The sequence below is a fragment of the Akebia trifoliata genome, chromosome 10, assembly GCF_017979445.1.
Source record: "Akebia trifoliata isolate Shusen 1 chromosome 10, ASM1797944v1, whole genome shotgun sequence".
In the NCBI taxonomy this organism is placed as follows: domain Eukaryota; kingdom Viridiplantae; phylum Streptophyta; class Magnoliopsida; order Ranunculales; family Lardizabalaceae; genus Akebia; species Akebia trifoliata.
In genome coordinates, this window is record NC_141384.1 from 25066309 (window position 1) to 25084532 (window position 18224).

At 34.0% G+C, this 18224-nt stretch overlaps 1 pseudogene across 1 annotated transcript; it reads left to right on the forward strand.

Annotated features, from left to right (window-relative positions):
• Positions 1-534: 534 nt before the first annotated feature.
• LOC147393411 (large ribosomal subunit protein uL3y-like) lies at positions 535-3201 on the forward strand (annotated as a pseudogene). Its single transcript, XR_015182352.1, has 4 exons — positions 535-988; positions 1131-1215; positions 2533-2697; positions 2788-3201. The product of XR_015182352.1 is annotated as a large ribosomal subunit protein uL3y-like (transcript).
• Positions 3202-18224: the final 15023 nt, after the last annotated feature.

Sequence of the window (18224 nt, forward strand, 5' to 3'; positions counted from 1 at the left end):
CTTTTAAAGTATTTTTAATTATTTCTTATTTAGGATATTAATTTTTTTATTAATTAAAATAAAATTAGGTTTGTTAAAAAAATTTGATCATCCATCCTACCCACGGGTTAACCAGAGTTTAACAACTCAATGCTAAGATTGAGTTGAGTTTAGGTTGAGGGCTCTACCACTTAAGTTGAGCCTGGGTCTACCCTGTTAAGTCTTCTATGCTGCAACAAAGCTGAAACTTGTTAGATATTTTATAATTTCAAATAAGTTTGTACGGAAAACATCTCAATAGCAATGAAGTCAAGAGAACGAGAATGCTACAGAGACCACGCGTCACAAAAGAAAAGGAGAAGAATTCAAATAAATTAATATTTTTTTCTGTAAAAAAATATCCAGCATAGGTTTGGGTGTCACTGCAAGAAAACAGTGAATCAGGAACAAAATTATAAAATGGATTTTATCCATTTCTAATTAAAAACGGGTTTAAACCGTTTTACCTAATAAAACCGTTTTAAAAGTCTCATTTCCCGTCTCATTATTGGGAACGAACCACTCACTGTCTCTTTCTCTCAGTCTCTTTCTCTCGATCTCTCGCTTTCTCAGTCTCTTTCTCGCACTCTCTCTCATTCTCTCTCTTGCTCTCTCGCTCTCTCAGTCGCTCTCTCATTCGATCTCTCGCACTCTCTCTCATTCGATCAGTCGCTCTCTCTCGATCTCTTTCTCAGTCGATCTCTCTCTCTCATTCGATCTCTCGCTCTCTCTCTCTCTCTCAGTCGCTCTCTCTCTCTCAGTCGCTCTCTCTCGATCTCTTTCTCAGTCGATCTCTCTCTCTCTCTCTCTCTCTCTCTCACAGTCGCTCCCTCGATCGACCTCTCGATCTCTGTCTCCATGGAATATTACATCGTAGCTCTTTATAGAGAGATTTAGCCCAAATCTCAGAGCGCCACAGTGTCAATTGTCTAACCTTGAGAAGGCACATCTCTCTCTCTCTCTCTCACGGGTTAGATTTTCATTTTATTGGTTTTTACATTTTGATATTCTCTCCGATAATTTTTAATCTGTAATTTTGATATTTTGTTTTGCATTAAAAACCCTAATTTGCCTCAATTTTTTGATTTTTTTGATGATATGTGGATGATTAGTTGTAGAGATTTGAAGATAATTGTTTCTGATCTTTCTTCCTGGAGCTAGATTTACATGGATCACGCTGAGTTGAACATGGAGCAGGTATGTAATTGAATCGTGCTTCGCTTTAATTTATTTGTAATTTTTGATTCTGAATTTGAACATTTGAAATTAATTTTTTCGCATTCGACTTGGATTAATTGTCTTAATACAGTAATTATTGAGCTGAGATCAAAATTCAGTGTTGTGTCGTTGAGAAAATACTTCATTGTACACCCAAAATTTGATTTAATCTGGATAGTTTTTAATTATTATTATTAATTTAATATTATTTGAAGAGAAAATGATTACAACTAAAATGATCAAGGATTTATTTGAAGAGAATTCGATTTATGGAAGATATGATGAACAAAGGAAGATTTGTAAGACTTGTGTGATTCACACTGATTTGTTTAGTGTAACTAATTCACAGAAAGCATATTCCATTAAGTTCAATTTTTGAGATTTGTTATGAATCTTCATATCTTAGTAAATTTGTATTTGTAGGTTCTTAATCCAATTCTTTGAACTGTGAGATATTGGAATGGGACTACTACTCACTTCGGTTATGTTGTTCCTGGGTATGTGAAATATTATTTGATTTATTATTTTTATTTTCCTGTTTTCAACCTTGCAATACGTGACAACTATTAGATCTTTCAATTTGGACTACCACTTTGTTGCAACATTGGTGCTAAGTTGGTAAGGCAGGCTGGGGATGTGACAACCACCTATGTTGTTCTTGCACAAGTTTAGATTTGATTGCCGAAGGTGTTAAGGTTTGTGAAGCATTCCTCTTACCTGATTATCTTAATTGGATCAAATCTAAACTTGTAAACTTTTCCATGGATGTGCATTCCTTCTTCAAGGGCAGCTAGATGATTTGTATATAGAGATAACATTTACAATTTGATAAGCAATAATGTTTTCGTCAACAAGGGAAGAACCCAAATAACAAAAAAAAGAAAAAAAAGATGAGCAAGATTCCCGTCCACAAAAATAACTTAATAGATTATGGTTCATGTACATTCTCCTCCCATTGGTACACAAAATCTTCAAATCTAGAATCCTTATATAATGGAAGAATAGAGGAAATACTAGAGCTTTGGTTACTAAGATTAGTCATCACTTTTTGATCATTTTATTGCTTCACATCTTCTTTTGCTAGATAGATGGTGATGCTATGGTATGACGACACTTTCTTTTAATGATAGATGAGTATTAATTATTGGCATTTGGAACTATCTTTCTTTATGTTACTCTACCATTTCTATAAAATGGTGGTATGGCTCTTTTTTTATCGTTGGAGTTGTTGGTTATGTGAAAACTCCTAGTGGCCTTCGTTCTTTGAACACTGTTTGGGCTCAACATCTTAATTAGGAATTGAAGAGGAGATTTTACAAGAACTGGTGCAAGTCGAAGAAGAAGGCATTCACCAAGTATTCAAAGAAATATAAAATTGAAGAAGGGAAGAAAGATATTCAGTCCTAACTGGAGAAACTGAAGAAGTACTGTTCTGTAATTCGTGTTTTGGCTCATAACCAGGTATTCCCTCTCTTCTTAGGGATTATTTACTATTTTTTAATATTAAGTTGGCCATATTTATATTTTACATCCCCATTTGTGGTTTTATAGATTAGAAAGATGAAGGGACTGAAACAGAAGAAAGCCCACCTTATAGAGATCCAGGTCAATGGTGGAGATGTATCTCAAAAGGTTGATTATGCCTACAACTTTTTCAAAAAGGAGATTCCTGTCGATGCCTTATTTCGGAAGGATGAGATGATTGATATCATCGGGGTAACCAAGGGTAAGGGCTACGAGGGTGTGGTCACTCGATGGGGTGTCACTCACCTTCGACGCAAGACCCACCGTGGCTTGCGTAAGGTAGCTTGCATTGGAGCTTGGCATCCAGCCAGGGTTTCTTTCACAGTTGCCTGGGCAGGGTAGAATGGGTACCATCATCGGACGGAGATGAACAAGAAGATTTACAAGCTTGGGAAGGCTGGACAAGAGTCTCTTACTTCCATCACTGAGTTTGATAGGTGAGGCAAATTTTCTTTTGTGGTCATTTTTTATTCTGGATTTGTTTTTTGGAAGCAAAGACATTACATCTGACTTATTAGTTATTGGCCTTAAGTTGGCTTGAGAAATTAGGATTGTGATATTTGTTGCACCCAGTGAAGTTGTGACATGGCCTGGATGTGTCATGGACAAGGTATTCACACTTTGAAAGGGTGTTGCATGTGGAAATGTAGAGTAGGAGTGGCAGTGCTTGCTTACATGACTCACTTATACATTTTGGTTTGTTTTGCTCTCGATTATTTTCATTTTGCTTGAAGTACTTCTCTAGGCTCTTAATTCTTGTCGTTACCATATGCATCTTGCTCACAGAGGATTTTTTTCTGCTGTATACAGGCAAGGTATTTGATGCTGTTGAAGTAGCTGGAAAGAGTGTTATGTCCACGACATCCACTGTGACAATTGGACTTGTTTCCCACAGGTAAATCTCAGGCAAAATCAGAGAGGTTTCTCCTGTCTAACTGGTCGACCCTCACCGGGCCAGTACAAGCCCTGTCTATAGACTTCCGAATACCCTATTTATTTTGGTTTCGACCCAAAGAGTATCATGAAATCCACTACTCTTGCAAAATCTTCAATATGTATGAGTAGCTGATTATGAATTTATTCAAGTGGATTTTTATGTTGGTTATTAGTTCATTACAGGTTGGTGAACTAAAAGGCAGCAAAGTTGCTCAGTCTATTCCCTCCAAAAAGTGGAAGGATCTTAGAGACAATGACCTGAGCAAAAAGGCCTCTGCAGATGAGTTCTCAATTTTCTCATCAAGAGCATCATCAGTGGAAAAAGATAGGGAAGAGTTGATAATGCTGCAAGAAAAAGTGGAGAGCCTACAAAACAAATTATTAGAGAAAGATGAGCTGCTGTAATCGGCAGAGACTTCAAAGAATCAAATGGCTTTGGTTCATGCCAAACTTGATGAACTGAAACGCCAAACTACAAAGAAAGACTCATTACTTAAATCTACTCATTTGCAACTCTCTGATGCAAAGGTATGTTATTGATTAATTGCACTATCTTTATTAGTGATATGTGTGGCCATTTAAAAATGTGGTGTCATCATTAGTTCTTTTCATCACCAATTGTAGATCCTTCTAAATTTTTATGGTAACAGGGATATGGGCCCTGCATCCTTTCATGGCATTAGAACAAATAGAGAAACCTAGATATTATACACATTACATAATCTTGTGTTTAGAATATTACTGAGGGTAATAGGTGGATTTTTTTTTTTAAATCTGGACCATCAGAAAAAGTTGATTCATAATGTAAATTTTTTTAGTAATGATGGTTTATCAGCCAAAGTGACATTATTTCTCACCACCTAAATTTTGAAAGGGATGCCTTGCTATCAACCATTGTTTATAGCAGTTTGTGAGTTTTAATGAAACTGAGATGCATTTTAACAACCTCTGAATTAGTTTTGTGAATTTCTCCATGGGGTTCATGTTGTTGAAATCTCCTTAATGGCTTTACCCTTTGGACCATGAGAATTATTACCAATTGATCATATAAGTTAACCATCACACTATCCCATGTGTTAGTAGACTCATCCAATTGAAGCAAATCCACTTGTAACTCAAATGACTATGTTTTCTACTCTAATGCTAACTGGAGTTCCAATATAGTAATCCAACTTTTGAAAAAATCTAGTAGGCTTGTGATATGTTTTTTCTCTATGTACCCTATGAAAGATTTCACACTTCAAGAGCTTCTTAATAAGAGTTCCTATTGTGTGTATATGAATGATGGATTTATGATGCTTTGGTTCTATATTTCTATCAACAAGTTTTAGTTTGGATTCTAAAGTAAAGCTTACTATCGTTGCAAAGAAAAACCAAACCAAAGCAATGAAGTCAATCATGTCTGCCAACTTGCCATATCGTCTTATCAGCATTGTAAAATTAAAGGTGCAAATAATTGGATTAGAGAGAGAGAGACCTCACTAATTGCTATTCCAATAACATCACCCTTGTCATCATCCAACATTCCAACTGGCAATTCTAAGATAAGCCTCCCAACTTGGAAAATGTACTAGGCAAAACCAATATTAATGGTGCCTTATCCTAGCTACTTAGGGTTAGCAATAGAACTGTGGCCCATCATTCATTTCTATCTAGATCCATATATTTTGAATTTCATCCACTATCAACACCATCACTAACTTTGATTGAAGAAAGCATGGAGAGTTCATGTAGGAACTTTTGTAGTGGTCAACACAATTTGATTGTAGAATAAACACATTGGGCTATCTGCACAGCTTTTGGTTAGGAGCCCAAGGTGTTTTAAACTCCAATTAAAGCATGCCACTTAGACATGGAATTTGAGTAGTCCTTTAGCTTCTTGAGATTATGTTTCATATTTTAGTGTGATTTTGGTAATAATGGAGATTTCTAACATGCAAGCTAATTTTATGGTGGAAAACATCTGTCATTGAATGGTTTTGTTAGTTATACTTACCCATCTTGATAAGTGGCATTGGCTTCATAGTTAATGCAATTTCATGTTGTTTTAGGTTTTCTTCTAATATTGTTGATGTGCTTTCTTTTTTTAAGGTTTCCAATCTCAAACTTTCCCCAATGAATAGATCTAGTTATGAGCATAAGGGACAAGCAATTCTATTGGTAACCAAGTGAAATACTTGAGAGTGGCAGCCCTGGTGGCAGTGGATCTCAAAATAAGGGACAAATGTGATTTGTTTGTAGTATTATGCGACATTTTGTAAATTTGATGGTGTAGTATTTGTAATTTTGAATTATGACTAATTGTAACTCTTTTAGTGTATAAATGAATGTGATAGAAAACCTCAATGTTCTCTATTTGTATATAGTTTGATTGCGGTTAATAGGCGTGTAGAAAAAATAGTAGATATCGGTTTATAACCACTTTAGACATCGGTTTGTAACCGATGTCTAACGTTCCAAACGTAGAACATCGGTCTTATAGACATCGGATTTTAAATCGATGTCTAAAGTGTTATTTTTTGTGATAGTGCTTTCAGGTTTGGAACGGTTATAAACCATTCCTAATTGCCATATTTGTTGTAGTGACCATATATATATATATATATATAAGAAAACAAACTAAAATCCTAATAATCAAACTAGGACTAAATAACATATCCTAAAGAATTTGGGTTGGTGATGACACTCCCCTCAGGGCGACTCTTTACTCATGATGCCAAGTTGCCATTGAAACTTGGAGAATATTAAAAAAGACAATTCTTTTGTGAATATGTATGTTGTCTATTCTTCTATATTTACTGGGAGAAGATTGATATCACATTTCAATACATTTTCTCTGATGAAATGATGATATATGCACTTCAATATGCATCGTGTAAGCGTAAAATACTAGATTTTCCGTGAATCAAATCGTGTTCTCGTTGTTGCAATATGGCCCAATTGAATAGTTATTTTGTTGCTTGATGTTTGATATCAATTGCACAAGTCACTCAAATTCTTGTGATATCATAGTTGTTGCTCTGTATTTTTCTTTGGTTGTCTCTTGCTCCACCAAGATTGTCACTACCCCAATTTCGTAAACTCGTGATAACTCATAATTTAGAACAAATAACCAATAAAACTTTTATTATCAATAAACAAATATTTATATACAATCCTTTTACAATAAACTCTCATTACAAATACTTAATACAACGTTAAGGTACTAGTCTCATTAATAATTTCCGCTTCTTTAATTAATTTGATTCACATGTCAAGTCCCACCAACCATGGTGTATTTTCCTTTCTAAAGAAGTTCTAAAAATAATTTTTAATTTCTTTTGTTTTTGTAGAAAGAACTTGTAGACACCCTAATTTGAACCCACCCCTCACCCATAAACCTCATGTTACTCTCCACCTTCTTACTTTTTCACCCCAACCTACTTTAAAAGTAACCCCTTAACACTTATAAAACATGTCTCTCCCTCTAAAAAAATCGACCAATGCTTACACCCCTCCTCAAGTTATCTCTCTTACCCCTATCAATCCTTCAAAAAATCTCTCTCAACTCACAACTCACAACTCACAGCTCACACTCCCTACACTAGAACAACTTCTACTATCATCTTCAAAATCTCAACACTTCAATATCAAGATCAAAATGACCCTTCAAAGATTAAGAAAAAATCTAAAAAGAAAAAGAAGAAGAAGAAGAAGAAGAGTCAAAGTAAATCAAGTCAAAGACAAAGTAGAGTAAGGACAAAAGTGATGTAAAAAAATTCCCCCTTTCTCTCCTCTCCATTTCTCTCTTCTATCTCCCCCTCCTTTACTTCTTTAAATTCATTTTTAGAAATCCTTTAAGATGTAATATCAATCCTCCCCTCTCTCTAGTAGATCGAACTCCGATTCGTTCAAAAGTGTTGGGATTGAAATTCCTTTTTCAAAACAAAATCTTGTCATTTTTAATTCACATCCACAATTTGCACACACCACAAAAAATCGTTTCGAGACTATCGATAATTGGATAATTGGGCCCTTCTCATTCTATGAGAATGGACCTATAATCACAAAGCCCATACTTTTTCAAAATCATGTGAGTTTAAGGTAAAATATGGTAGTCTTTTTTTTATAAGATGACCTTCCTAGTTTAAGTCGACATTAAAAGTCCTTATTAGAGGGCATAAAATCATTGTTTAATCAAATTTTCTTAGTTTCTTTTATTCTCTAAAATGACCAAACTTTCAAAGTTACAATCATTTAATGGAGAGAAGGGGGTGCCTAACACTTTCCCTTATCTCTAATCGAATTACTTACCTAGATCTTAGGTGGATCGGTGTCTTAATCGTACGAGAGTCACTAAGATGCTAAAATGACATTTTTCTCTAAGAATACTTTTCAGATGACCATTCACACCTTTTTACAAAAAAAAAATGGTGGTGACTCCAAATCTTCGTAAATGTGATCTTCGGAATCGAAAATCACACATCTACAGAGCCATCTTATTCAAAATCATTCTACTACCAATCGGTAATATTTTCAAATATACTTTCATGGAATAAAAATATTGTGTGCACATGATGATATTTGACACGAAGTAAAATTCAGCAAGCGTTGCAACAAATCACAATTCCAACGAATACGCAAGCAAATAAAATTTGGTTAGAATCAAGCATTAGGCCAAAGGACTCATCATGGGTTAGAATCAAGTATTGGTCCAAAGGATACTTCATTGGTTAGAATTAAGCATTGGTTTAAAGGACTCATCATCGTATAATTTGAATTAACAAAGTATAATTCTCCGACAATCTCTTCCTCCATAGACCTTTCCATATAGGATGACGACTACTATGAAGCGAATTTTGAAGGATCTCTCATTGTCAAGTCAAAACATAAACTTCGAGATAATTTGAAAAAAAAATATATAATTCAAGAAATACATTAAACAAAAAGTAAGTGTGCATGAATGTTCTACACGTAAATAAAAAAATGATTTATAAGAATTTCTACCAGAATCATTCATTTTGATCGTACTCTATACTCTTTGCACCCCTTAAAACTTGCATAATCGAGTAGTTAGAGCAGCCCCAACCACTAATTTTGAGAGAGAAAGATTGATCTCTATGGTGTGAAAATGGCTTAAGGGGGAGTAATGTGCAAGTGTGTATCTTGGTGTGTCAAGAAAGTGAGAGGGGAATGGCGAAATTGTTGGGAAAGAGGAGGAGGAGGTATGTGAATGCCCTCAAAGGAAATTGGAGTGGAGGATGTGCCAAAACCATTGAATGATGGGGGTATTTAAAGAGAGAGGCAAGCTGTGGCCCATTAAATCAAGCATACCTTAACTGAGGATCCAATTAATTCATACATGAGCCAAGTTTCCTTCTCACTTTCAGTTTATGATCTCATATTGATTAGATAAATTACCCAAAATTTCTTCGAATGCAAGGACATGCATCAAGTGTACATGTACTCTCAAAAGTTAATTAATAAATTTTTCAAAGGGTTCACATTATGTAACCTCCCCTAATTGGGTGTTCAAAAAGCTTTTAAACATAAGCTGGTTCCCACAATGGATCATGCACATGGTTTGACTCTTGAATTTCTACCTTAATTAATTAAAAAGTGGGTCCCAATTATATCCTCATATATGGACGTCCTTCCATTTCGTGATTTACCACATTATTTACTTGAATGTAGACCCCACATAGTCCATATACAGTGTTTGATCTTCTTTTAATAAAAACAAGAGTACAAAATTAGATTCCAATTGCCTATGCTTCCTTTGACATTAATGCCGTGACACGTGACACTTCAATATTTTATGTATGATTGAAACTTAATTGTAATCTTAGGTATTACTAAAATTTAACTCAACTCATAAATAAAACCTAAGCTGTGAATTTATATAGTACGCTTTATCTTAGTTTCTACACATAAAAATATACTTCATTGATGGTGAAATTATTCATTCACTCATATGTACACAAATATAATTATCTAATTTTTTAAAATATGACTTTATATTATTTGACTTGTTATAGCAATTAATCTCAACGTGTTTCACTTGATTTACCACGTCTATCAGTAATAAAATGGATCCCACAGCCACCCTTTGGCAATTTTTTTCTAAAGGAGAGAACCTTTTCCACACACTATCTACTTAGGTGGCAGTATCTACTTTGTGCTACTTATGACAACCACATGTGATGTGTCCCACTTTAACTAGTAAACTAAAATAAAGCTTAGATGCAGGGTAATATATCGCTATATACAATCTAGGACGTATTAATATAGTGCTACTTATTGGGACATATTAAGAACGTAAAATGTAAACTAAATTTCATCTATAATATTATTCAATAATATTATTTCCTCTAGTAATATCGGCCTCAAACATTTACTTAGAGTAAATTTATGCATAGGATGCCCCCCTTGTAATGGGTTCGAAATTCACCCAATTGGATTTGATTGACATACTAAGTGGGTTTTGGATTTGGATCAACCTCACTAAATAGGTATTTGATTTGGGTTATCCACTCTTATAGATTTGAATTGAATTGACTCACAAAATGGGGTTGGTCATTTTATTGGGCCCATATCCTAATTATTACTACCAATAGATGTAAACCCACCTAATGTTTTTAGTTTAACCAATATAATATATTATAACTGTACTCATATAGGTTAAATATTATGGGTACACGGCTTGTGTCATTATATAAAATTTTTTACTTTTTTTTGCTAACCGAGTGTTCGGGCTAGTTTGCGCGCACCCCGACTAATCTTGGGGAGGACTATCACAGTTACCCACCACCATGGTCCTCTAGTTAAATAATGAGAAAAATCCAAGAGGGGAATCGAACCTGTGACGTGTGCCTAACCCACACTTCACGTGCTCGCCCTTACCACTTAGGTTCTACTTTTTTATGCTAATATTGATTATTAACATTTGAGTTTGTAACATTACCTAGCTAATTATAACAATGAATCTTTAGGTATAAGATGCATTATATTGTATATTTCTAATTTTAGATTTATGATATTTATTATAGGATTAAACTAAAGAATATATATCATATATTTTTATGTATGATAAAACAGGATTTTCTAAAGGGAGCGGTTCGGCAGTCCTAAAGTTTGCCAAGTTTGGTGTCAAACATTTTTTGTAAATCACTTTTGATGGGGTTAGAAGTTTTGGAATAGGCTGATTTTTTGTGAGGATGATCTCTACGTTGAAGAGATCATCCTCACAAAAAATCAGCTCATTTTAAAACTTCTAACCCTAATTTACAAGTTGAAGAATCGTGGACCGTCCAATTTTTGTAAATTACTTTTGATGGGGTTAGAAGTTTTGGAATAGGCTGATTTTTGGTGAGGATGATCTCTATGGTGAGGATGATCACCTCTTCATAGAGATCATCCCCACAAAAAATCTGTCATTCCAAAACTTCTAACCCATATTTTGAAAAATGTTTGGCACCAAACTTGACAAATTTTAGGGCTGCTGAACCGTCCCCTTTTCTAAAACAATAAAGGTAATTCCACTATCACTGAAAGAATAAAAGGTAAATCATACGTGTCAACCCAATAGCCACTTTCATTGTTTCAACTCCAGCCTGTAAACACTAGCCATCTCTAGTTCATCAAACACCTTTATAACCTTAAAATTTGTTCCATGATCCTATTCCAAGTCATAACAGTCCCTTTACTTCGGTCCCTTTTTCAGCTCTATGGAACCATATATAGAATACGCTGGTCTAAGTCTTACCATAGAAAATGTGGTTGAGCCATTGCCTGTGAACTTTCTAGGCAACACAAGAATAGCAGGTATGGCTTGTCAACGAACCCATGGCCCAACGTATACTAGAAGAACTTTAGTAAATAATAGTATAAAGTCATTAAAAAATAAATTTATGGAAATTATGACTAACGTAAAAAAAACATTAATCTATTTCATGTTGGAGGCAAGAGTGTTTCGGGACACGGTGTCTTAAGGTGATCGCCAAGGTATTAGCTTCAGACGCTTTTGAGATAATAGTTGGGATCAAACTTGGGACCTCATGGTTGTACTTTTTATAAGAACGTGGAACTAGTACTTCAAAACTAATACATTTGGTAGAGATTGTTTCTCCAAGAATATGGTCCAAATTCCAAGCTTCCTAAGTTAGCTAAAAATTCTTTCAACCACTTTATATCAAGGCATTGACACTCAGTTTGAGCTCAAAACCAGAGTCCTAACTTGACAAATTTGATCTTGGTTTGACCAATTCTCTTCATTTCATGAATTTTACTGGAGAGAGTTAGATAGGAAACTGGTGTATGTGCTCCCCAAAAGAAAACTGATTCCTCATTAGCATCCTGTAAATGATTTAACATCTTGAGTTCTAAAATTAAATGTGCACTAAGAAATTGAAAAAATAAAATAAAATAAATCTGTTAATCTTAGCAAAGTACTTATGGTTGGGACATAGAAGGTACTTTTAACCCATCAGCTCAAAGGCCTCTTTCATCAAGTTAAACTTTGAAATATACAACTAAGAGTTTGAAACTTTATTTCTAACTTCATATATAGAATATTTATAGGGTAATGCTAACGTCCAATACCTCATGAGAACCTTATTATCATCCACCAAATTCATTTTTCAATAATGCCCCGTCCCATTTTGTCTTATAATGAAAAGGTCAAGGGTACATATGTTGATCTTTTACATAATAAATACTAAGAGTATTTTAGTCTTTTGATTTAAATATATATTTTTATATTAAATACTTTGACAATCAATGTATTTATTAAGGACATAATAAATGTATTTATTATGTAAAAGACTAACATATATTTATCTTTTCACTAAAAGAAAAAATGAAATGTACTATTGGATAAAAATTGGTGGAGAATACTAACGTCCCCATGAGATCTTGGACATATATATATATATATATATATATGGATTAGGATCCGTGTACACACATATATACTCATATATCTATAATGTGCTTTGTCCTATGTGGGCTAAAAATTTCTGATTGAGCTGATTTTTGGTGAGGATGATCTCTATGACAAGGAGATCGTCCCCACCAAAAATCAACTATTTCTAAAACTTCTAACCCCATATTTATGAGTTAAAGAAAAGGAGACCATCCATTTTTTGTAAATCACTTTTGACGAGGTTTAAAATTTCAGATTGAGCTGATTTTTGATGAGGATGATCTGACGAGAAGATCATCCTCACCAAAAATTAGTTCAATCCGAAATTTTTAGCCACTAAGACAAAACATATTGTAAATATACACTACAAGAAAAATGATCTACGGCAACGAATTGAAGCAACGGTCAGTTAAAATATGTCGCTGTAGACTCTCCTCACGGGTCAGCAAACCCATTTAGCTATTTCTCTTTGATCTGCTCTCTTTCTTTCTCTCTTCAATCTGCTCTGATTCTCAGATTCCCTTGTATTTATCTCTCCTTAAACAATATTCGCTCTCTCTACTCAATCTGCTCCATCTGGTTCATCTTTTTTAATCGATACATCAAGGTAACTCTCTCTCTCTCTGCGATTTTCTCTTCGATCTGCTCTCTCTCTTTCTCTCTTCGATTTGGTCTGATTCTCGGATTCCCCTATATTCATCCCTCCTTAAACAATACCACACTCTCTCTACTCGATCTCTTCGATCTAGTTCATCTTCTCTAATCGATCCATCAAGGTAACTGTGTGTGTGTGGATCTAGGGTTTGTTGAAGACGAGAAAGTTTGATTTTATTTTTTCTATTGATTCAAGAGATCTAGGGAATTAATTTTTCAGGTAATTAGAGAACTCTGTAGAAATCTCATTGAGATCGAAACTTCAAGAAATCCGATAATTTGATTAAACTTGCTGTTAGTTTGCTCGGTTTGATAATAAAATCAGCTCAAAGTGCGTCATCTCCAATTCATTTTTTCAGGTAATTTCATTTTCCTAGCAATGTCTATAAATGAGATGTTTCGGTTTGGAGAAAATTTTATTACTGATTATATTTCGATTTTACTTGATTTTGTAGATAGGATTTATATCAAAAATTTCCTTTCATGTTGAATTTTGTGGTAAATTCAATAATTTGTGTAATTAAATGGGTTGAAGAAAATTTTATTGCTGATTGTATTTCGATTTTACTTGATTTTGTAGTTAGGATCTATATCAAAATTTTCCTTTCAATTAAACTTTGTTAGAAAGTGATTAATACAAATTTCTCTTTGTTTGTTTTACATATGTATGTATGTGTTGTTATTCTAGGTTCATTAACAAGTTTGTTATTTATGCTGAATCAGCATCGCATTGGTTCAGTTTTACCGAAACCCACATTGTTATTGATATCGATGTAATTACTTCTAATGAATTTGATAAACATCATGTCATAACATTTTATTCCGTTGGACTAATTTTGAGTAGAAAACATGGATGATTTTGGAGTCCTTAGAACTATGTAATTTCTATGGAGCAGATGGTTTTCTCTGAACCAGATATGAACTATTGATATACTTATACTTGTGGACTTCTTGTGTTTTTGTTTTTTCTAAGAAAGCAAATGAAAATTTGGCCACAGCATCTGCCACCAGATTTCTTGCTTGATACACATACTTGATGTTCCAATGGGATTTCACTAATTTTTCCTGAAAAAAATGAACCCATTCCATAGCAATCCAAGGATAATTGCCATCCTTTAATGCTCGAACCACTACGATTGAATCAGATACAATCAATACTCTTAAGGCCACACAAATCAGCAACCTGAAGCCCAGCAGCCAGCACTCTTAATTCAGCTATGTTGTTGGATAGAACACTAAAATACTTGTGGACTTCTAGTTGTTACATGATGTCTAATACACATTTAATATACTCTTTCCTCTTTTAAGGGGCACAGGACATTAGTACTGCAGATCTCTACTGAGTCTCATATACCACTCAATACTTTGACCTGCTTTTATATTACCAAATGTTTTTTTCCCTTCCATATATTAGCAACCGATATGCCCTGAAGACTTGTGTTTAAGATTTTAAACTTCAGGGAAAAGTTTGAATCAGTGCAGTTAACTAATCCCACAATATAGAGAACAGAAGAGAAGATAGATATAAATTACCAAAATTCTTGTAAGTGGTTATATTTAACATACTTCTTTCGATTGAAATTTTTTACTTACATCTCTTGATAATGAACCATATTTAATATACTTCTCTTGATTCAATCAATAAATATACAGATCAAGTACTTCTCTTGTCATGACTTATTTGCAAAAATATGTCGATTTTCCCCCTTTTTTTTATTAGTAAAAGTAGACTTGAGATCTTCTGCAAGAATGCAAACTAACTCCACCGGTACATTTTGTTTTGACATTGGTCGATTGTCTTGACTCGGACCTTGGAATTTCCATGGACGGTCTGACTGACATTGTTGACAGTGAACTGTCCACCAGATTGTCCTGAAAGTATAACTTCAAATTTTAAATTTGCTTACTAAGTTCTATTTTTTTCTGATAAAATGTTTTATGAATCTTTTCATTCTTTCCTAAGTTCATTATTGAGACACTGAAATTGAGCTATTAATTACTAGTTAACTTTCTTTATTCTTTAATCTTTAATCCTTTTGTCCTTTCATCTTGCCATTCTTTTATGAATAATGATTTTCTAATTAGATGTGGTTTTTCAGGGAGGGGTCCCCTAACCCCAGCTTACCAATCAAAAAAAAAAAAAAATGCGGGCTGCTTTATGTAACCCATTGTTGTCCCAAGTCCAAATTGCATGAGACAATCAATGTTAAGAACTTTACTCAAAGATAGAATTTGAGGAATGATTAACACCCAAAGGAGGAATGAAAGCACATCTAAATACACTTGTAACTTTACTTATCCCATTTTCTAATCTTAAATAGGTTACTCAGATACAATTATATGGTGAGCCTGTAGATGAACGTATTGAGAATCTAGCTGTGGGCCCATCACATAATGTGATTTGTTTTAAGGGATACATTATGAATGGCTTTAGTTTTCACACAAAAGAGCGCGACAGACAACAAAAAACTCAAAACAGTGGTGTGTTTTTTCCTAATTGAATGTTTGTTTGATTATTAGAATTGGTTTTAATTGATTACACAAGCTAGTGATTGATTGTGAACCGAAAAGATCGAAGTTCATAAGCTATTTCATGATTCTAGTACATTAAGAGGTTCTTGTTTTTGGCCAAAATCATACATTTTTCTGATGTTTTTGTTGTCACCAAGCAGGAGAAAACATTCTGAACTGGCAGGAGAACTTTATGTTTTGATGGCAGGATATCTTCCATTTGATGAGATGGATCTTACAACACTGTACAGCAAGGTATGTTATTTTCCCAGTTGTATGGTTTGGTCATCTCTCTCTCACATACACGACACTACGACTTGGATGGATATCCTACTAGATAACTGTTTTGTGATTTTGTCAAAAGAACTTGTTCCGTTTCATTTCCCAATTTTTTTAGCTGTTCAGAAACTCTTAAAATGATGTTTGTTTTTAATGGGAGGAACTGGAAGTACATTGTAATGGCGGCTGGTGTTTAGTTTTTAAAACGCTGTTGTGCAAAGTATTTGTTTTTATAACTTAGTTACTCACCATCCAGTTTATCAAACAACCGTATGTAACTTTCACCACTCGTGTATGTTTGCGTGCGTGTGTGTATGTGTGTGCACTTTTGTGTCTGTGAGTTGGAGTGTATGTGTGTGTGCGCGTGCCTGTGCGTGAGTTGGATTCCGGTGACCATTTTATTATGTGTGTGTGAGTTGGATTCTATGAGAATTTGTATCTGTCTGTGTAATAGTAACACAATGAGCTCTACAGTAGAGAGGGCATTTGGGTCTTTTCATACTGATAGTTGGGGTTGAGGTCATCTATTTCAAAATATAGGGGTATCTCCAATATTCAGCAATACATAAGGGGGCTGGTGTAAAATTAAAATTTTTTTTTCAAAAGCTTTTATAGGGACGGTCAAAACCGTGGCTGAAGAACAAATTTTTTTTTATAAAAAGACTACCCTGTAGCGACGGCCAATAGTGGCTGTCGCTATAAGTCCTGTACCTAACGACGTTTCTCTGTTGGCCGTCGATATAACATTCAGCGATGGGACTATTAGCGACGAGTACCGACGGCCTCGCTGTCGTTAGATGCTTTTGCGACGGTATTTTATACTTATAGCGACGGTCGCGGCCGTCGCTATAGCCCTATTTTACTGTAGTGATATGAGTAGATATGTGTGTACATGGAACCCTTCATATTATTGCCTGGAGATTGCCTAGCTCTTCTTCCTTTAACAATTTTCTTATTTGCTAGGTCATGATCAAAGTTATGATAACTGACCACAGAACCTGACACTTTTCACTTTCTGAGTGACCATTAGTTGTACTTGAGAAGTGAAAAGGTGCCCAGTTTCAGAATTCCTTGTGATGTCATATTAAAACATAAGTACCAGTAAGAGAAAATATGATTTAGAAGAAGCTAAAAATGCTTAGAAAACAGGGGGTATTGACAAGTCAGTAATAGACTAGAAATTGTATAATATGCATTCTAGATCACATTTTAAGTATCGGAAAAGCAAGAGAGATCAGGTTACCACATCTCTCACCTCTATATGCATTATAAAATTTGACAGGTTTATTTCAACGTGTACAAAATTTGACAGGTTTGTTTCGAAGTGTATATTCCATTGGCTTCACCGTTGAACACATATGGTAGGGCATAAATATACCAATATCAGTAGAAGCTTAATAACTGGGATGAAAAATGACTACAAATTTTAACATTTAGAGTCTGTTTACTTCCAAAAGCAAAAGCAAAAGTACAAGCCGTCCAACAATAATGTTTTTTTCCTGAAGGCTTAAGCATGTGGGATCATCATATGCCCAATGTGACAGAAAAAAAAGTTAATGTAAACAAATGCTAATACTCTTATTGCTAATACTCTTATCTTATTAGTAGTAGATGCTTCTGACTACAAAACAATTTATGTATGCAGAAGCTAGGACACATTTTGATGTAGGAGGCAGAAATACTTAAAACATAAATACTTTCAGAAGTATTGTTAAAAGTACTCAATGCTATGCATTAGGATCTTGATTTTGAGAAGTATTGTCAAAAGTACTTCTGAAAAAGTTATATGTTTGGGTACTATCATGGATTCTGGTAAAATTACCAGAATGCCCTTATAAGCATTAGTTATTGTTTTTGACGTTATAACTCAACTAATTATACTCTTAAAAGTAACAATTAATGTTTTAATTTATAAAAGTATTATAATATCATTTTAAACTCAAAATATACTCTTTTTTTTTTTTTACAAAAATGGGCAAAACCTCTCATAAAAATTGGACATTTAAAAAAACATGTATAAAAACATGACAATTATAATATGGTAAAAATCCCAAATACGAACCAAATTAATATAAAAATTAGAATTTATATATACTAGATTAATGGAGGAAGAACAAAAACATAAAAATACCTTTATCATGTAGAAATTTATGTAAAAAAATAAATTATAAGTGAAAGAATC